The sequence below is a fragment of the Cricetulus griseus genome, chromosome 2 (genome assembly GCF_003668045.3).
Source record: "Cricetulus griseus strain 17A/GY chromosome 2, alternate assembly CriGri-PICRH-1.0, whole genome shotgun sequence".
Lineage (NCBI taxonomy): Eukaryota > Metazoa > Chordata > Mammalia > Rodentia > Cricetidae > Cricetulus > Cricetulus griseus.
This window is the reverse complement of record NC_048595.1, coordinates 414,789,076-414,811,112: the sequence shown is the minus strand read 5'-3', so window position 1 is coordinate 414,811,112 and position 22,037 is coordinate 414,789,076. Positions and strand designations below refer to the sequence as shown.

At 41.4% G+C, this 22,037-nt stretch overlaps 1 protein-coding gene across 9 annotated transcripts in view; it reads left to right on the top strand.

Annotated features, from left to right (window-relative positions):
* Positions 1 to 10,418: 10,418 nt before the first annotated feature.
* Positions 10,419 to 22,037, top strand: part of Raph1 (Ras association (RalGDS/AF-6) and pleckstrin homology domains 1) — an 89,718-nt gene continuing 78,099 nt past the window's right edge. For 2 of the 9 annotated variants that reach the window (XR_004768678.1, XM_027397016.2), the window contains exon 1: positions 10,419 to 10,691. The gene's annotated coding sequence lies outside the window, so the exon portion shown is untranslated. Of the gene's footprint in view, positions 10,692 to 14,200; positions 14,329 to 22,037 lie in introns of those variants that run through there. The other 7 variants (XM_027397019.2, XM_027397018.2, XM_035440975.1 and 4 more) reach the window with 5 other exon arrangements.

Sequence of the window (22,037 nt, the reverse complement as noted above, 5' to 3'; positions counted from 1 at the left end):
AGTGTTTCTTCACCTTCTTCTACACCTATTATTCTTAGGTTTGGTCTTTTCACGGTGTCCCATATTTCCTGGATATTTTGTGTTAGGGATTTGTTGGTCTTGAGGTTTTCTTTGGTTGATGAATGTATATCCTCTAGCGAGTCTTCAATAGCTGAGATTCTCTCTTCTGTCTCTTGGATTCTATTAGTTATACTCACATCTTTAGATCCTGCTCGTTTATCCAACCTTTCCATTTCCAGCATCGCTTCATTCTGTGTTTTCTTTAATGTGTCTAATTCAGCTTTCATGTTTTGAACTGTTTCAAGAGCTTCCTTCACTTGTTTGGTTGTTTTATCTTGGGTTTCTTTAGCTTCTTTAAGAGATTTGTTTATTTCTTGAATATTTTGGTTTGTCTTTTCCTCCATATCGTGTAATTTTTTGCTTACTTTTTCTTCTATTTCTTTAAGGGATTTTCTTGTTTCCTCTTTGAAGGTCTCTATCATCTTGCTCAGATAATTTTTGAGGTCCATCTCTTCTTCATGCACTGTGTTGGGCTTTTCAGATCTTGCTGGAGTGGAGTCCCTAGATTCTGGTGGTGTCATATTGGTCTTTCTGTTGTTGAGCGGGTTCTTATTCTGTCTTCTTCCCATATCTTTTTCCAGTGAGTGCAGGTAGGATCTCTCTATCTCCTCTTGTTACTCTGTAGTGTGTGTGGGCCAGGAATTCAATGTCCGGAGCTCTGGATGGTTTTGCCTCTCCTCGTAGCCTCCTCACTCTGATGGCGTTAGGCCTCTTGGTGGATCGGTCGCCGGGAATGGAATGAAGAGTGGCCTGTACCCAGTTTCGGGGAGCTCCTCCCTTCCTGGACGTGTCTGTTTCAAGCAGGGACGAGCCTGGAGGGATCTGGGTGGATGGCGCTTAGGACAAGAATTGGGTAAAAGCAGGGGGTGGCTCACCTGGTCTGCGGTGAGTCCACGGAAAGGGAAGGAAGAGTGTCCTGAACCAAGCCAGATTCAGGAAGCTCCACCCTGCCTGGGCGTGTCTGTTTCAAGCAGGGATGAGCCTGGAGGGATCTGGGTGGGTGGCGCTTAGGACAAGAATTGGGTAAAAGCAGGGGGTGGCTCACCTGGTCTGCGGTGAGTCCACGGAAAGGGAAGGAAGAGTGTCCTGAACCAAGCCAGATTCAGGAAGCTCCACCCTGCCTGGGCGTGTCTGTTTCAAGCAGGGACGAGCCTGGAGGGATCTGGGTGGATGGCGCTTAGGACAAGAATTGGGTAAAAGCAGGGGGTGGCTCACCTGGTCTGCGGAGAGTCCGGAAAGGGAAGGAAGAGTGTCCTGAACCAAGCCAGATTCAGGAAGCTCCACCCTGCCTGGGCGTGTCTGTTTCAAGCAGGGATGAGCCTGGAGGGATCTGGGTGGATGGCGCTTAGGACAAGAATTGGGTAAAAGCAGGGGGTGGCTCACCTGGTCTGCGGTGAGTCCACGGAAAGGGAAGGAAGAGTGTCCTGAACCAAGCCAGATTCAGGAAGCTCCACCCTGCCTGGGCGTGTCTGTTTCAAGCAGGGACGAGCCTGGAGGGATCTGGGTGGGTGGCACTTAGGACAAGAATTGGGTAAAAGCAGGGGTGGCTCACCTGGTCTGCGGTGAGTCCAAGCCTTAGTTTTTATTTTAATATGTTTCTTTTTATCTACATTTTGCATTGGGGCTTTTTATCTTTTTCTTTCCTTTCTTTCTCTCGTTCTTCCTTTCTGTACATCTTAATTTCCTGCTGTCTCCATGTCTGGCTTGGTGGCTACCTGGCTTCTGGCCCCAGGCATATCCTTCTTTTGTTTCTCTCTCTCTCTCTCTCTCTCTCTCTCTCTCTCTCTCTCTCTTTCTCTTTCTCTTCCTACTTATTCTCTCTGCTGCCAGCCTTGCCTATTCCTCTCCTGCCTAGCCATTGGCTTTTTATTAGACCAATCAGTTTCCTTAGGCAGGCAAGGTGAAACAAATATAACATACCTTTACATAATTAAACAAAATACAGCATAAACAAATGTAATCTTTACATTGTTAACAAAGGCATCAGAAACAAATGTAACACACCTTTACACAGTTAAAGCAATATTCTCCAGCATAAACAAATGTAACACATCTTTACATTTTTAAATATTCCACAACATGTGTGGCTGTACCTCTTGAGCCCTGACTTACCACTGGGAATATAGTTCCTTCAATTCAAGAAATATTTATGAGGCAACTATAATGAGCTGAATTGTGTCCCCTTCAAAATTCATATGCTGAGGCCTCAACCCTTAGTAACTCAGATTGTGAGTATATTTGCAGTTCAGAGGAAATTAAGTTAAAATGGGGTTATTAGGATGTGCTCCAGTCCAGTATAACTGTGGCTTTTATAAGAAGGAATTAGGCCACAGACACATAGGGGAATGACTGTGTGAAGACACAGAGAGAATATAGCCATCCCCAAACAAAGAGAGAGGCTTTGGGAGAAACTTTCACCCTCCAGAACTATGAGATAATAAATTCCTGTTGTTATGATGACCTAATACAGCAATATATTTTCTCTTAAGCACAGTGATAATAGATAGCAATGGGATCGCCAACAGTATAAAAAGCATATTTCTTAGCCTCAAGGATGATCTAGTTTCTGATTTCCAACAACTAACAGCACTGATTCACTTGAATGTCCCACCATTATTTCAAATATAACTTGTCCAAAATTGAACTTGTGCCTCTCAGCTTCCCTGCCGGTGAACAGGCTGTAATAGAAAAGGAAACATTTCCCTGTGGCCTCTGTGTCACCCAGCACAGTGCCCTGAACTTGACAGGCAGTCAACATCTATCTGTGCACTTGGCAGTGATACTGATCCTTTGCTTGTAGCCATTCTTCCACCATGGGAACCCCAGAGTCATCTTGGACTATTACGCTTATCCAATCTGTCACCTGTGCCTGTCAGTCTCTCCAAATGACATTCGGTTTCCTGCCTTTTTCGCTTTTCAGCACTTCGTGTCTGGATTAATACAAGTGGCTTCCATTTTTTCCCTTACTCCAACCTGTTCTTCAAGATCTGCCAAACTATTCTTAACAGATCTCTTATCTTCCTTCTATTTTACAAATATTGCTGAACTTTTCTGTGCACAATATCCCATGCAGAATGCTGGGGGAAAATCAGCATGAAGAATTCTTGGTCTCTGCCTTTTGAGAAACTCAGGGTCTTTTAAAAGAATAAGACAGATGGGCAAAGAATTGCACTACCACTGTGCAAAGATTTTTTGAAAACGTGGTACACAGCAATAGCTCTGACTAGAGGAGCTGGAGATAAAGGAGGAGACGCGACTGATCCATCACAGCCGAGAGCAGGGTAGAGAAGGGAGGGGAAACATTCCAGACAGAGGGAATCACGTTGCAAGGCTCAGACCTGGGGAAATAGCTGTCAGATTCAAGTATGGGCTTGATCACCTACTCCACTGCATTGCTTCCCAAAACTTTTGTTTGGCCTTACAGCCTCCATAATCTATGTTCTTTATCTATTTATGTGTTTATTTAAGGTGCACTGTTGTTTTGCCTGTATATATTCTGTGTAAGGGTGTTGGATCCCCTGGAACTGGATTACAGACAGTTGTGAGTTGCAATGTGGGCACTGGGAATTGAACCCGGGTCCTCGGGAAGAGCAGTCAGTGCTCTTAACCATTGAGCCATTTCTCCACTCTCATAATCTAAGTCCTTTAATCTTATATCCCTAAATGGACATCTTCAGCTAATAAAACAGATACCCTTGTAATTTGCTAAAGCTCAACTTACTATATTATATTTGTTATAGCATTCTCAGGCCCAAAGAGCTTTTCTTTCTATAGGGGTGATGCCAGCCCTGACAACACCCCACTCTAAAGGGATACTTGATGGAAGTTCACATTCTGCCTGGTCTTCCCCTTTATAGGCTTTCTAAAGCTGGGTATAACCTTTTAACTTCAATATCAGACACTACACACAAGTCATTCACTCTTTCAGTTGATGTGAACAGCGAATATCCCAAAAGCACTTTAGTCATGTTAGGTTGAAAAGCTAGTTTTAAAAGCACTCAGTATGTGTGCATAATGAGAATTACTGGGCTGACTGCATTCACAGCCTGACTGACACAGACGTCAGAACATCCGTAAGGGTTCAGGTGGTTACCGTAACTGCTATTGTGTAATAGCTTGCATTTGTTCCAGATGAATATCTGGAAATGTCCAGTTCTGTAGACTTTGTTGACAAAGTGCCTCCCAGGGCTACTTGTAAATATCAACCTAAATAATTTTAATATTACAAAGGATATATAATACCACATTTATATTTTGCAGGGCATACAAATCCCACTTGTATAGAAGAAGCAGAGATACAGTTGCCAGCAAAGGTCATAGGCTCTGCAGTTGGTAGTCTGTGAGGGACAAGGAGCGTCCATTGGGAAACACTGAGGCCTTTGAGTCATCTCCATTACTACCCCAACTTTGTTTCCCCTGGCATTCAGATGTAGTGCCAGCTGAGTCTTCTTTTGCAATCTTAAGCCTTTCCCATTCCAGTCCATTTCTCTCTTCTAAACTCTATTGCACCTACAGTTTGTATCAGAGTTTTGTACTTAGAATTTATTCTCTGGTTATTTTCTTATAGGCTTTTGTCTCGTAAACTAGATTCCTTGAATACGTGATCCTCTTTTAATTTAAAATTGACTTGATATATTTTGTACATCGTTTTAAAGATTTAGTCATAAATTTTGACTTATTTCTTGTTTGTTTGTTTGTTTTCTGAGACAAGGTCTCAGTATGTACCGATTGGCCATGAAGTCTTTCTTTTTAAATATAATATCTTATTAACTTTGGAAAATTCCACACATGCATATAAGGTATTTTGATTATATTCACTCCAATTTTTCCCCTTAACCTCTCCAAGATCAACCCCTACCCTCAACCCCTCTCAACTTCAACATCTGTCCTCTTTTTTTTTTTTTTTAAGCCCACTAATTTGTGCTGCCCATAGACTCATGGTGTGGGGCCATCCAGTGGAGACTGGGTGGTCTACCAGGGCTATACCTTTCTGAATGTCTGTCCCCCAGAAGTTATCAACTATCAATAGAGCCTCAGCAGCAATGTGGGCTGGCTTGGTCTTGTGCAGATCTTATGTAGGCAAGCACAGCTGCTGTGCATTTGTGAGCACCGCAGTCCTGAGGTGTCCAGAAGACACTGTTTCAGTTTAGTCCTCCCCAACCTCAGCTCTAACAATCTTCCCACTCCCTTTCCCACAGCAGTCCCTAAGTCTTGGGGCAGCAGGTAAGGGATGAACACTCCATTGACAATTATTGTAAGTTTCTGAATTAACTGCCATTCACTGCACAAGGATGTTTTGCTGATGAGGTCTGAGAGCTGCACTGATATATGGGTAGAGAGATATGAATTTAGAGGGCAGGTTGATATTATGCCCATTTAGCATGTTAACAGTTGCAGGTTTACTCCTATGGTCCTGAATTCTTACATCGCCCAGGCTGGCCTTCAACTCAGGATCCTTCTATCTCAACTTTCCATATTCTAGGATTACAGGCAAGTGCCATCAAACAGCTGGCTAGTTAGTTCATTTTAATTGCCAATTAAAGAATGCAGATTCATTGCAAAAAAATAAAGTTTAAAGTATCAATCATATCGCTGTGCAAAAAACACTTTTGTTTTCTCATAATTTCTCCTACATTTTCCCATTTTTTCATGAATTCACATTGCATGTAATGTTGACAAATTTTTATCAAGCACAATACCCCTCTACAAACCATCATTTTCTTAAACAATTTCCTGTGAGTGAGCATTGAAGAACTCTCTAGTTACTTGCTATCACCCATAATATTCTAGATATTTTGTTCTTACTCTTTTCAATGTTTATTGTCAAATATTCAGATAAAGTCTGCAATGAGTCAAGTTCCCACCTGCAGATTTTCTTCCATCCTTACTAATGATGAATAGTATTATGTCTGGAGGCCAAAGATTATGTCTTATGTTTCTCTCTAGCTGTTGTCACAGAGCTGGGGACATAGTAGACACTGAAATATCTTTGATAATTGGATTAACAAATTAACCACTCATTCATTGACCTATTAGTTTCATATGTGATAGCCTTTGATCTGGATTTAAAAGTTACACAGAATGCCATCTGTTACTGAAGCATAAATTAAGATGTTGACTAATGTCAAATATAACATGTACAGATGTTACTTCTGAGACAAAAGTTGCCCCAGAGTCCCAAAAAGTCCCTTGGAATGAGCAAGTTGCCTTGTTTTTCTAAGAATAAGAAGTACTAACATCCCTGAGAATAAGGACCATGAATTTAAGATAAGAAAAGCCTCTCACCATTAGCTGTTAGGTCTGAGAACTGGAATCATGTCTGAGAAGTTGAATCCAGAACTAAAGTTCATAGTGTCAGAAATTTTCTGGGAAATAACTGATCTGGAAGCTTATTTCAATGGAAATATTCGATAATTCTTTTATTACATCTTTCTCCCCAGGATTGGTGGAAAGTTTTGGGGTAAATTTGTATCCCATAGAGCAATATGTAAAGGAAAGAGAAAGTGACCAGGATCAAGGCAGGGGTTCTAGTCAAGTACCTGCCAGTAACAGATGTTTAACTTTAAATGAGCTATTTCATGTTTGGGGCAACAATTTTCTAACTATAAAATAAAATCTGAGTATGGTCATCATTTCCTAAAATGTAATCAATGGAACACATGTCTAATTATCTGTTCCACGAGAGAAAGGGCTTCATAGTTGAACATACTCAGGACATGCTGTATCTAATACCTGTATGAGAACTTCACAGGGCACATTACTGCAAAAGTTCTCTGGTTGAGAAATCCATTGAACTTTGCTTATCATCTTTCACTTGTTTGGTTAAAGTAACTCAAACTACTTTGGAAATCCTGCCTAGAATAAATCTCTCCTCCCCCCCCCTCTCTCTCTGTGTGTGTGTGTGTGTGTGTGTGTGTGTGTGTGTGTGTTGTGTGTGTGTGTGTCCTTCTCTCTACACACACACACACACACACACACACACACACAACACACACACACACACACACGATTTATTAGAATGTCTTACAGTCTGTGGTACAGCTCGTCCAACAATGGCTGCTTATGAACATAAGTTCCAAGAATCCAGTAGTTGTTCCATCCATGAGGCTGGATGTCTCAGCTGGAACCCTGAAAGAAGGAGGTTTTAATGCCAGTGTGTGTGTGTGGGGGGATACATGCTAGCAAAGAAGAGAGCAAGCAGGCAAAGAGAGAGAGCTTCCTTCTTCCATGTTTTTAATACCAGCTGCCAGCAGACGGGGTGGTCCAGGTTAAAGGTGGGTCCTCCCACGTCAAATATCCAGATTAGAAATGATTTGGTTAAAAGTCACTCAGAGGTGTGCCCAGTCATTGGATTTTAGTGAATTCCAGTTGTCAAGTTGGCAACCAAGAACAGCCATGACATCTCCTAAAATCCCATGAAGCCACTGTCCTAAAGAACACACTTTGCAGATTAATGGACTAAGACTCCTTTGAGGTGTCTAGATCTATGGTACTGTTGCGTGCGCGCGCGCGTGCGTGCGCGCGTGCGCGCGTGTGTGTGTGTGTGTGTGTGTGTGCAGGCACTCCACAAGATCTCTAATTGTACCTGGGGCTTTTCCATTCCTCAAGATTAGCTGGCCAGTAAGCCTCAGGGGGTACTCCCATCTCCACCTCCCAAGCCCAGTTTTTTACATGGGTGCTGGGCATTTGAAATAAGATCGTCATCTTTGCTCAGCAAGCCCATTGCAGACTGAGCTCCCAGCCTCCTATGGTAATATTTTCCTGTATAGGTGTTCAGCCAGCTTCCTCCTCCTGCATTCTTATTCATGGAGGCTCAGTGTCATACAGTCAGTCTCCCCAGACAGAAGAAGCTTGCTTGCCTTTTGTAGAGGTTTCTGTCTCCTTCAGTCTGCCAGGCAAATTTACATGAAAGTCTGCAGATCCCACCTTAATATTTCTCTCACCCAAGCACCCTCCCCATTGCACCCCCTCTGCCTCTGTGGTGACCTGTAGCCCAGTTATCTAAATCCTCTTTTTGCTTTCATTCTTCAGTCAGTTTTCTCTGGTATATACATGGTTGTTACGGAGACTAAAACACTTCAAAGAGTTTATTCTTTATGAAGTTCAAACTCCTTAGTGTAGCACACTGAGGTCCCTTCTACCATTACCCACCTATTCGAACCTTCTTTGCATCTGTCTGGAGGAAATGGAATTATTCGGAAGGGCATGTTGCTATTAAAGTTCACACACCTGCACAGACGTTCCTGCTGTTGTCTGGAATGACTGTTCCCTCCTTATCCGTTTAGCTCCTCCCTGTCATTAAACATGTAGTTTATCTTCCCCACTGGGTAGACTTTCCTGTTTTGGGAATAGACTCAGAAAATGAGTGGCTTCCCTGCCTCCTTTATCCAGCAGCCTGTGACTTCTGAGGACAGGATGCATCAAGTCTTTCTTGTCTTTGCATTCTTACTGCTTAGTTGGAATTCAATAGACTCTAATTAGGTGAATGGATTATTTCATGGCTTAATGAAACTGATGAGAACCTGCTTATTTTTCTCACTGGTGGAAAGTGACTGTTTTCTAAGATTAGCTTTAACCAACCTAAAAACTCAGGGAGGATCTGGCTAAGAGCTATCCAAAGAGCACTCAAGAACCTGTTTTGCAAAGGTTTCTGTACAAATGAGACTCTTCCTTGTAATGTTCACATCCAGTCTAGTAATAACATTTGACAACAATAGGCTATTTATTAGGTTTGTGGATCTAGGTGTTTTTATCTCAACAAACCTAGTCACAAGGGAATGAAGAGGTTACAGACACATTTGTATGAATTGTTTTGTTTTGAGATAGGATTTCACTGTGTGGCTCCGGCTGTCCTAGAACTCACTCTGTAGACCAGGCTGGTGTATGAATTATTGATTAAAAATTTTGAAGTGTTTGTTATTCATACAAAGGTCCACAGTAAATACTGCAAGGGTATAAGGATGAATAAACTGTATGATATTCATCAAGGGAAAAACATAGCATACTGATATAATTACAAGTAATAAATGACGAATTCAACAAGGAAGACAAGTCATGGGAATTGGTCACCTCCACCATGTTTAGTTTAGGTGATGGTGTTATTTTACACCAGATTATTGAAGTACCTATTAAACTTAAAATACAAATTGCATGTATTTCCAAAGTACAGGTATCTCCAGTGTAAAACAGTCAAATAATTATATTGTACAGTTCTAAATACCAGTTTGGAACAGATTGCGCACCAGGTCGGAAAAGATTGTACAGAAAGACTGCAACCACTTGGAAATTCTCAAGATTATCAGGAAGTAGAATGCAATTAATCAAACTAGGACTTGGTCCTAGCATAGAGAAATGAACACTCATCCTTAGAAAAAGCCAGAATTTCAGAATTACGTGATTTGCGTGTGTGTGTGGGGGGGGTGAAAATTCAAAATACAGAAACTATTAAAGAGCAGGCAGGAAGACATGAAAAAAGAATGCTGACCGTTCAACGAAGCCAATTCCAGATCGTAGTTCAATCCCTTAAATGCTAACAAAGTATATAGCCAAGTGAAAGGCAATTTAGTACTATTTTTCCTTTCCTTCGAAGATCAACTTTACATGAAGGTCATAATAAGGACGTAAATCGAAAGAAACCTAAGCCTGCCTAAGTCGAACCTGCATTAAAATCAGTATTTGTGTGTAATACTCGGGGATATAGCTCAGGGCTAAGAAAAGACGCCAACACCCGTACTGCGAACAATTTCGATAGGGTAAGACAGACTTTGACGTGAAAAGGTACAGATAAGTGGAATGTCTTATCCCTTAAAGCTTCCCATACATTGCCAGAAACTGCAGACTTTGGGGCTAAAACGGGATTCCCTAAAGCAGTGCTCCCACATTTTAACAATGGCCCGTGGGTGCCTGAGGCAGCCCGGGGCTGGTTTCTGGAGACTGAGTACGTGAACGGCAGGCAAAGGCGCACAGCCCCGGACCGCTCTGCTCGCCGTCCCTCAGTCGCCCAAGACCCTCGGACGGGAGCCACGGGGCCGGCTTCCCGGGAAGGGCCACGGAGGGCGGGACCGCGGCGGGATTTTCCTTTCGGCTCATTCATTCTCTGATTCACTGGTTCCTGGAGGCGGCTCGCGGGGACGCGCGCAGGAAAGGCGGGGCGCAGAGGCCGGCCGCGGCTGGGTGCGGCCCGGCGCCTGAGGGCGGCCGGTGGTGGTGGTGGTGGTGGTGGGCGGGGAGTGGGGGGGCGGCTGGCCAGGCCGCGAGGGGCGCGCCGCGCCCGCCTCCCTGCGCCGGAAGTGAGCCGGCGACCGCGCGCGCGCGGCGGCCAGCGCGCGCGCGCGGGCGCCAGTCGGTCCGCCCTTGGGCGCACGGCCCTCAGCCCCGCCCTGTGTGCCGGGGCCGGGCGCGCGGGCTCTGTGATCCGCGCCGCGGGGCTCTGCGGCCGCCCCGCCCAGTCCTCGCCGACGCCCGCTCGCTCTGTGGGTCGGTCGGTCAGTCAGTCAGTCACGGAGCGCGCGCCGCGGGAGCTGCGGACGCTCTCAGCGTTCGGGTGAGGAGCGTCGCGCCTGGAGAGGCGGCGGCGACCGGAGCGGCTGCTGCCTCGCGCGGGGCCCCGGGAGGGCCGAGGGGCTGCCACGGTGAGTGCTCCACCGCCTGGCCTTCGAGGTCGAGGGAAAGGAAGGACCCGGGTGCCCCGGAGACGCTGCCGCCTCCATTTTCCCCGCGCCTGGCATGGCCCGTCGGGCGAGTGCGAGCGGCTGCAGTCCGGGGCGGGGTCGCTGCCCGGCTCTCCGCGTTTGGGCTGCGCCCAGCCAGGCGGCCTGCGGTGGGTAGGGGTCGGCGGGGCCTGGGCTGTCCCCTACACCCCTCGGGGCTGCACGGTGCAAACAATGAGACCGGGGGTGGGTGGGGGAGCGCCGGGGAAGGTGCGGCGGGGCTTCTGCTCCGCGCTAGGCACTGGTGGCCGGGACCGCGAGCGGGTGCAAAGGGACTGGCCGCGGGTAGCCGCAGAAACTGGCGGCTCGATGCGGGATTGTTCTAGCTTCCATGCCCTGCCCGTCTTCCCTGATGAGTTCAATGCAGAGATTTAGACAGGCGGGGCGCCTTCTGTGTCTTCTAATTAAGCCGGCAAAGTAATTGCTCTAGTGCTTTTTAGCCCCATCTCATCTTTCCGCGTACATTCCCGCCGGAAATCCAAACTGCAGTTCAGTGGAGGACGGCAGAAAAGGGAGGAGGCTGCCTACTAGTATCGGTAGGATGCCTTCGTTTCGAGCCGCCTGGAAGATACCCTTTTTCCTACTCAGACAATGTCTTAGAATGGCCCCACTGTGTGAACTGGAGACGGCTTAATCCTTATGTAGGCATAAAGATGTGACTTAGTGTGAAATAAGAGCTTTGGCAAATGATGCAGGAGTCGCATGTTTCCTCTGTGTTGCGTTTCATACATCCTGTGGGAAGAACAGTTTGGGGTGGATGCTACCCGCAGCATTTCTCATGGAGAAGTGGAGAGCCACCCAAGTAGGTAAAGTCCTCCGTACAGGAACTGTATAAAGGTAGCGGGCTAGGGTTGAGACGTGATTCGATTATTAAACGGTGACATTGTGTTCGTAAGAATATTGAAGCCAGAAAAAAAAATTGTGGAAACCTACTCAGGTACAGTGGTAGACACAAAACGAATACTTCCCACAACATTGAGTGGCGCATTGGAACATCGTAAACCAACGTTCGTTCCATACGCTGGAATCGGCCAGCAACTTGATAGTGGATAAGCAAGCCATTGACTCTGCAGTAGTTCCCTGCAGGTAGACAGCAATACACCACCTGTTTACCTTTCCAGACTGTTGTTAAGGCTGAATGAGATAATGTTTGTAAAATTGGTAGCTCCTTGCCTCTGAGTTGCTCAATACATGTCAATTCCCTTTTCCTACTGCTGGGGGTGGGGTGGTGACATTATGAGAGGGTGGGTCAGAAGTGAATATTGGTAACAGTACATTGTAGAGACATAGCATAAGGCAGTGAAGGAAAGGTTAATTCTACATTGAGGTCGGGGGCGGGGGGAGATCTATGGAAGCTGCCAGTATATAGGCGGAGCCTTTTAAAAGTTTGGATACTATTTCTTTTAAAAATAATGTTTTATTAGCACATATTAATTTTACATAACAATGGGTTTCATCTTATTTTCATACATGTACATCATGTATTTTGATTTCAAAAGGACCGGTGGGATTTCAACAATGTAGAGTTGGAGAGGAAGACATTCCACATGTAGGTGGTGATTATCCTAAAAGAGCTGGACTCAGGAGCTAGACATGGTGGATCATGCCTGTAGTCTCTGCACTCAGGAGGCTGAGGCAAGAGGATTGCAGTCAGCCTGAATTACAGAATGAGACCCTGTCTGCAAAACCAGCCCCCTCCCCTCAAAAATCTGAATTCTCTAGGAAGAACCTTGGAGAAGTGGCAAAATAAGGATACCCTTTAAAAGCCTTTGTTGAATTTGCTCTTCAAATTATCTATTATTTTTCTTTTTGTGGGTGTGAACTGATTTCCAGACACCAGTTACAGGCAGCCCTGTTGAAATAAGTACAAAAATGTCTCCAAAGCTTCATAATGATTTTTTTAATTCATTTTTTTAGCAGACGTTTTGTGGTATTTGGATTGCTACTCACTTCTGTTTGATTTTAATGAAGAACTATGTGTAGCTGTTTCTTTGTGATGAGTATTAGCTCTATTTAGTAGTCCAACTGACAAGACTCTTCAGGTCCCACTATGATTACAGTTAGTGTCTGGCTGACAGTAGTGGAGTGCCAGGCATCTTTTGAATATTTTTATAGTTTTCAATGCTTTGTTTTCTGGCCAGGTGTCTTTAACCATTATCTTTGAGGATAATTGTGTTTTTTGTTTTGGTTTTGCTGGGTTTTGGCTCTCTCCAGATAGATAGATGGATGGATGGATGGATGGATGGATGGATGCTTAATGTACTAGAAACAAGGTCAACAGAATGTGAGGTGCACATTTGCTTTGGTTTGGAAGTTGTGAATGCTAACATTGGTATTATCCCAAACTGTTTCTTTAGTAAAAGTAGTATTCATGGAGTATGATATGTAAGCTATTGAGTTCTTAATTTCTTTACCTGTTAAATGAGGAGCTTGGAGTAGATTGCTGGTTTTCATGTTATTTCTTACTGACTACACTTGTAGAAAGTACTCAGAGTAGTCAAAGGCATAGAGACAAAGTAAGAAAGTTGCTACCAGAAGCTGCAGTGGTAAATATGAAGTTACTGTTTAACAGGTAGTATTTCTGTTTGGATTGTGAAAAGGCTCTGGAAATGGACAGTGTAACAGTTACACAATAACATGATTTATTTATTTTTTCCTCCTGGTGGCAGAGTTTCTCTGTGAAGCCCTTGCTGTCCTGTAACTAGCTCTGTAGACCAGACTGGCTTTGAACTCACAGAGATCCACCTGCCTTTGTCTCCAGAGTGCTGGAATTAAAGGCATGAGCCACCACTGCCTGGCAATGTGGATGTATTTAATGCCACTGAAAGTTAACTACTTAATGCTTAAAATGGCAAAGGTTGTTTTTATTGTTTTGGGACTTTTCTTTTTAACCAAAATCTTATATTATAGCCCAGGCTAGACTAGAACTCACTGCATAGTGCAGGCTGATTTAAGCTAATCACTTCAGCTTGTTTATTTAAATTTTCTTAACTCATTAGAGATCCAAATGGCCTACAGACTCAAGCTTCCTATATTATCACTGTGTTTACTTGTGAGTTTTAAATGAACAATTGATAGGAAACCTAATAGACTGGAGAGTTTTTTTTTTTTTTAAGTTCTAGTTAGGGAACAAGCTTATTTCAAGTCCCTTCTCCCTCTCCCTCCCCTCCCCTCACCCCGACTGGAGAGTTTTTAAAACTTCAGTTTTGTGTACTGTTTATTCATATGAAATTGTCTCAATAACATATTACTATGGCTAGTGCACTCTGTTCAATTAAATAAGCAAAATCAAACATTTGTATGGGGCTTTACTTACCCTGTTTAAGTCATTGCTTGTTAACAGCCACAATGAACATTTAACAATAAGTTCTGATAGCATATCATAATATTTTTGTAGCTCATTGTGTTTCTTCTTTTGCCTTATGTCTTCAGGACTGTTGTAGTGCTGTGAAGAGATACCATGGCCAAGGCAACTCTTACAAAAGAAAACATTTAACTGGGGGCTTGCTTAAGAATTTTGAGGAGCTAAGATTGGTAGCATACTCCTTCAAGGGCCCAGGTAGGAGGATACTGAGTTTGAGGACTGCATGCCTCATGAGACTGTCTCAAAACAAAACAAAAAGAGTAATTTAATTTTGACGAAGAGCTTGCTTACAATTTCAGAGGCTTATTCCATTATCATCATAGTGGGTGGGGAGCATGGTGGTGTACAGGCGGACATGGTGCTAGAGAAGTAGCTGAGAGCTACTTCCTGATCCATAGGCAGCTGACATAGAGATGCTGGGCCTGCCATGGACTTTTAAAACCTCAAAGCCCATCCCCCAGTGACACATTTCCTCCAGTAAAGCCACACCTCTTAATCCTTCTAGAGAGTTTCACTTCTAGTGATTAAGCATTCAAAATATGTGAGCCTATAAGGGGTTCACTCCTTCCTTTTCAAACCATCACATTGTACTTCCTGGCTTCCATAAGCTTATAGCCATACCATAATGCAAAAATGCATTCAGTCCAACTTAAAAACTCCCCATAGTCTATCACAGTCTCAACACTGTTTAAAAGTTTCTTCTGAGACTCTTGACAGTCTGTAACCCCCTGTAAAACAAAATTAAAATGAAGGTCACATACTTCCAACATTCAGTGGCACTGGACATACATTACCATTCCATAAGGGAGAAAAGGGAGCATAGTGAGGAAATACTCAAAATCAGCAATGAAACTCAAAATTCTGTTCTCCATGTTTGGTCAAAGGACTGTTCAGATCTCCCTTGTTGATTGCAATACACTTCTCTTTGTTGGGCTGGCTCCACATCCAATCTGCAGCTCTTCTTAGCAGGTATCTCAAGGCTCTAGCATCTCCAACATCTTGGGGTCTCCGACACAATCCAGGCTTCACCTTCACAGCTTTACGAAATGGCCTTTCTGGGCTTTCATGCAGGCACAACCCTGATACACTCCTGGCCTCAGCAACTTAGCCAGGGAAGGTGATTCTACAACCCCTAACTATCCTTGCCTCTAAAGCCAGAACCAGAAGGTGAAGCTGCCAAGTTCTGTTGCTTGATGGAGCTGGAACTTGGCCTACTCTTGAATAATATTTGCATCAGCTTTCCATTGCTGATGGTTTCATTTGCTGCTTAAGCTTTCCTTTAATTCCTTTTTTTATAAATTGGAAGCTTACCTGAGTAGGGTCTTGTCCTGAAGTCACCACTCCTTTTTTTCCATTTAGCATCAGATTTTTCTTTCAACTTTTTATTTCCTTGAACACTAGACTTAGCTCCATTACATTTACTGATGCTTCTTTTCTCAAACTGTACATTTTGTATTTTTCTCTGTCCAGCATGTTTCTTTTCATTATGGATTTGCCAAAGAGTGACTACTAATAACCACATGACACCATCAGTACTAAGCTTTCTGGAAATCCCTGACAATGCCATTAATCTCAAACTCTTCAATTTAGCTCCAGGCAGATTCTTAGAAAAAGATAAAAAGCAGCTACAAAAGTCTTTGCCACAATATCACAAGAATGTTCTCTAGGCTACTTACTAATACTCTTTCCTTCCAAAATGTCATGCGATGGACCTCCACAGTTCAAATCGCCCTCAGCACTGTTTTCCATGCTCCTACTAGGATGGCCCACTAAACCTTCACTTAAAGCATACAGTCACTTTTCTAGTCCAAAGTTCCAAAGTTCTCCATATTCCTTTAGCGTACAGCAAGGTCAGGCCTATCACAGCCACACCCCAGTCCCAGCAACACCTTTTGACTTAGTCACTGTTCTAGTGTTGTGAAAAGAAACCATGACCAAGGCAACTCCTAAAAAAGCAAGTATTTAATTGCTTGCAGTTCAGAGGCTTATACCATTATTATCATGGCAGAGAGCATGGTGACAGGAAGTCCTGGCTGTCCTGGAATTCACTCTGTATTCCAAACTGGCCTCGAATTCACAGAGATCTGCCTGCCTCTGCCTCTAAACTGCTGGGATTAAAGGCATCTACCACCACTGCCCAGCAAGATTGTTAATTTTTCTTTTTATGATCGCATTTCTGTGTCCTAAAAAATTACTATTTCAAAGTTGAAAAGATATATTCCTATATTTTCTCTTGTATGAGCTTTATAACTTCAGTTCTTGTATTTCTGGCTATGATCCAATTTGAATTAAATTTTTATTATGGTATAATGTAGAAATTGAAGCGCTCCTTCTTTATGTCTAATTGTTTCAGTGTTTTTTTAAAAACACTTTCCTTTTTACCTACCTTGACTTCCTTGTTTTGAAAAATCATTTGATTGTTTCATGGACTATCTGTTACAGTGATGTAATAATTCCCTCTCCTTTTGCCAATATTAATTATTTTAAATATAATTGGTTTGAAATCAGGTAGAGCAATCTCATGATTGTTTTGACTAATCAAAGTCATTTTTTTTAATCACATGAATTTTAGAATCACCTTGTTTGACTTATAATTTATTTTTGTGATGCTGGGAGTTGAACCACTGAGCTACATTCCTACCTCCATCTTGTTAATTTCTGTTTTTCAGAAAATAGTTTTCTTTTGATATTACTTGTAATTGTATCAACTTCCTAGTTTAGTTTGGGGAGAACTTACAAAATGCTGCATTTTCTAAGACATTGATATTGTGCATCTGTCTATTGAGGTTCCTAATTCTCAGTAGTGTTCTATAATTTTCATATGTAACATTTTATTACAGTGTTACATAAACATTGTGTGTAGCCCTACTTCTGACATTTCCTACACTCAAATCATCCTTTATACATAATTTCCTTTTACAATATAAATTAAGATTTCATATGAAGATTTTTCAAGTGACTTTATCTGATGCATAGAAAAGGGACTATTATCTATTCTGATGTCACAGTGCTAGAAATAGAGACTTAAACTGTCTTCAGAAATGTAAAACTAAAGATATTCCCAGGGCTGGAGATTTAGCTCAGTGGTTGCCTAAACATTTAAAATTAGAAGCTTAAAGCTGTATAAATTCTTTTGGCTGTGTGGTTTTGGTTTTGGATACTAATTTAAACTGGCTATGGTAATGCCTTGGTTCCTTTTTTTTTCTTTTTTGGTCAACTTGACATAATCCAACGTTACCTAGGGAAAGGAACATTGCATAGGCAAGTCAGTGGGACATTTTCTTGATTAATGATTGATGTGGGAGGGCCTGTCCTCCTGGACACATGATCCTGGGTGTATAAGAAAGCAAACAGTACAAGCTAGGCAGACAAATCAGTAAGCAGCATTCCTCCAAGGCTTCTGCTTCAGTTCCTCCCTCCAGGTTCACTCCTTGAGTTCTTGTTGGGAGGAACCTTTCTCCATAAGGTGAAATAAACCCTTTCCTCCCCACGTTGCTTTTGGGTCATGGTATTTTACACAGCAGTAGAATCCTAACTAGGACAATTAACTTGGTATAATCTTTTTAAGAATTTTAAAATTAATTCATTTATTTGTGTATGGGGTACTTTGGGAGTCAGTTCTCTCCTTCTGCCATATAGGTTTGGGGAACTAGCTCAGACCATTGGGCTCAGTGGAAAATACTTTTATGCACTAAGTCATTTTGCTGGCCTTAAGCTTTTTAGAATCTGAAAAACAATAGTTTTATGAGTTTAATTGGAGCATACTAGTTTACATTTTATGATTTGCTGTCTTTTTTCTTATATTAGAACAGAGTAATGTACAAAGAAGAAAACAAAACAGTCTTATTACTCAGAGATGACTACAGTTAACATTTTCTGTTTATATTCTCCTATATGTGAGTTTGTGTTTGCATAGTTCATTGGGAGCACAGTTTAGTTCTATTTCTTTTATTGAAACTGTTTTGCTTTCCTGAACATATTTATGTGTTATCTTTTCTACATTTTAGATTTCTTTTCAAAAATAAATGTATTTTTAAATTAAAGTATAAAACATGATAGAAAGTAAAAAACACTACCTATCACTAGTAATAATCAGTTATTTATATTTTTCTTCTCAAATAATTATGTTTAAAGAGATGTCTGATAAACTCCTCCTCCAGGTAATTTATATTCTAATGCATATTTTAATACACTCACATGTTGATGAACTCTTAGGTTTCTGGGGTTGGAGAGATGATGGCTCAGTGATTAGAAACGCTTGTTCTTGCAGAGGACCCAAGTTTGCTTCCCAGCATCCACATGGTGACTCACAACCATCCATAACTACAGTTCTGGGGTATCGGGTGCCCTCTTCTGACCTCCATGGACAACAGGAATGCATGTGGTGAACAGACATATGTTCAAGCAACACTCATATACATAAAATAAGATAAATTTTAAAAACTTAGGTTTCTGTTCTGTACTTTTTTATTTATGTACTTCGGTGTTTTAAAATGTGGGTTGGTTGGTTCTAGACAGTGTCTTACTCTGCAGTCTGATTTGAACTCAAAATCCTCCCACCTCATCCTGCAAAATGTGCATAGATCAAAGATTTAAACCAGTGGACTTTTTTCTTTTCTTTTCTTTCATCTTTTTTTTTTTTTTTTTTTTTTTTTTTTTTTTTTTTTTGAGATGGAGTCTTGCTATGTAGCTCTGGTTTAGGAGGGTTAGGATGATATTTAATGTTTCTTGGTGCTTGTCTCTAAGTTAGACATTTAAAAGTGGTACCTCTGGAACATCACAGATCAGTGAGTAGTTCTCAATCTGTGAGTCAAACCCCCTCAGGGATCACGTATCAGATATCCTGCATATCAGATGTTTACATTACAATTCATAACAGTAGCAAAATTATAAAGTAGCAATGAAATAATTTTATGGGGGGGCACCACAACATGAGGAACCATGTTAAAGGGTCACAGTATTATGAAGTTTGAGACCCACTGTTATACATGCTCTCCAATAGTTTCCCAAATGATGAGAAATCTACCACTAGAATGTTCTCCCCTAGCCTTCCAACCCAATTTATCATACTTTTGTCAACTGGAGATATATATAATATATTTTCTCTGGTGTTTTTTACTTAGAAAAATTATATTGTAAATGTTGATCAAGAAGCAGTTTCAGCAGTGGCACTCCCCTTTAATCCCAGCACTCTTTTGGAGGCAGAGGCAGGCAGACTCTGTGAGTTTGAGACCAGCCTGATCTACAGAGCTAGTTCATGATAGCTAGGGTTGTTACACAGAGAAACCCTGCCTCGGGAAAAAAAAAAAAAAAGCAGTTTCAGTCACAAATTAAAACTTTTAAGGAGTTGTGTGTGAGCATGCGTGTGTGTATGCATGTGTGTAATGCATACAGGTCAGAGGACAACTTCGAGGAGTCAGTTTTTTCCTATGTTGATTCCATAGATAGAATTCAAATGATGAAGCTTGGCAGCAACTATCTTTACCCACTGAGCCATATCAGTGGCCCCCACAAATGAAAACTTTCAGAAGAGTTTTGAATAAAAGCATTGCTTATATTTATTAATAGGGTGCAAAAGGGTTTACTGTAAAGAAATGTTAGCTGCTCTGGTAGTAGTACTGATTGGAGAATTACCTAAAATATATTAACTCCTGGATTGTGACATTTGTGTATATAATTGAGATAATTATTTGGCTAACAAACCCATGCCCATTTTTATTTTCTGTAAGCTTTTTTTGGGGGGAGAGAGCATATTTAATTCTTGGTAAAATAGAAAAATATAGTATTGACTATACTTGTGATTATTTTAAAAGGTTAAAATTACTTTCTTTTAGTTTTGTCTGGTTGGCTTTTAGTTTCAAATAGTTATTTGTTGAGTACTTTGATGTTAGAATAGAAATTACTTATTCTGAAAATGCCAAATGCATATTCTTACACCTTTCTTTTTTAGACACTGTTCCACTATGTAGCTCTGGCTGGCCTGGAGCAGGTTGGCCAGTATGATCTACCTAGTAACTTCAATTCACATTGATCTGTCTACTGCTGCTTCCTGAGTGCCCACCCACACCCAGCACACATTTTTTACAAAACTCTTCGTTTGGGGGAAGGATAATTTGTTTTATTATTTTATGTGTACGAGTGTTTTGCTTGAATGGATGTATGTGTACCACATACTTGTCTGGTACCCATGGAGGTCAGAAGAGGGTGTCGGATCCCTTAGGACTAGAGTTACAGAACCTGTGAGCCAGTATGTGGGTACAGGGAATTGAACCTGGGTCCTTTACAAGGACAAGTGCTCTTAACTACTGATCCAACAATCCAGCCCTAAACCCTCCTTTTTCTTACTTGTGTATATATTGAAGTAGATGTCAGATTTAAAATATTACAACATAAGGTGAATTAATTTTTCCTTTTAATCTGAAGTTATAAGTTAGGGTTTTTTTTGTTTGTTTGTTTGGGGTATTGGAGGGGGTTGTTTTTGTTTTTGAGATAGTCCCTGTGTAAGTCAGGCTAGTCAAGTCACCATTCTTTTGCCTTAGTCTCCTGAATACTAGATTACAGGTGTGGGCTACCACACCTAACTTCACTGATCATTCTTCTGGAAGAAATTTATGGAGAATTGAAGTCATTTCATTCCTAAATATTTGCTAGAATTCACCAGGAATACATTTAGACCTTGTGCTTTCTGTTCTGGAAGGCTTATTGCTTTGACATTGTCTTTCATAAAGAAGTTTAACTTTTTAATTATTCATCAGTAATAAAACCAATATAATCTAGATTTTCTTCTATTACCTTGTAGGAGTTATAGAGGTTTTTTCTTTACCTTTTATATTTATGTCTGTGATCTAATTTTTGTGAAATGTGTAGGTCTGTCTCTAGGTTTATTTATTTTTGCATATGAATGATCATTTGTTCCAGAAAAAATGTATTGAAAATAATGTTTTTCCCCACTGAATTATCTTTTTTCCTTTGTCAAAGATCAGCTATCTATAATTCTGTGAGTCTATTTCTAGACTCTCTATTCAGTTTCACTGGTCCACTTGACTGTTCTTTTGCCAATACTCTGTCTTGATTACTGTAGTATTGTATAGAGGTCTTGAGGTTGTGTATATTATCAGTTGTCTGATTTCATCCAGCTCCTTCAGTATTGTGTTAACTGTTATGGATCTTTTGCCATTCACCCAGAACATCCAATCTTTTGATAGAAGGACTTGGTGTTGTCATGTACTAAGTTCACTCTTGAGCTGTGCAGTTGATTTACAAAAAATTGCAAAAGTTCTCAAAGTATTTTAAGTAAGTGTTGGCCCACATTCATAGCTATCCTTCAGCACAGTGCAGTCCAGAGTTGGGCACACTTGGTTGCCATTAAGTATCAATAAAATAACTTGGTAGACTTTTCATGGGAATTCTCTTGACTCCGTAAGTGAAGCCAAGAAGTGACATCTTGACAACAACCATGAAGGGTGATATTTATTAGGGTTGTTTGTTTGTTTTAAATATTTGTCAATTGTGTGCCTCCCCTTCCCAGCTTACAAAGAGATTTCATCATGAATGAGCCTTGGATATGTCATCTCTTTACATCGATTGATATGATCATGCAGTGTTTTTTGGTAGCCCACTGATGTAATGGATTACACTAATTGATTTTCAGATGTTGAGTCAGCGTTGCATACTTGGGATGAATCTCTCTTGGTCACAGTATATAATTCTTTTGGTTAATTTTTGTTGAAGGTATTTTCATAAATAATATTGGTCTGCTATTTTCTCATATTTGGTTTTGGCATTAGGGTTATGCTAGCCTCATAGGATAATATAGAAAGTGTTCTGTGCTTATAAGTTCTAAAAGAGATTGTAGAGATTTTAAGCAATTTCTTTTCTTAATATTTACTAGAATTCACCAGTGA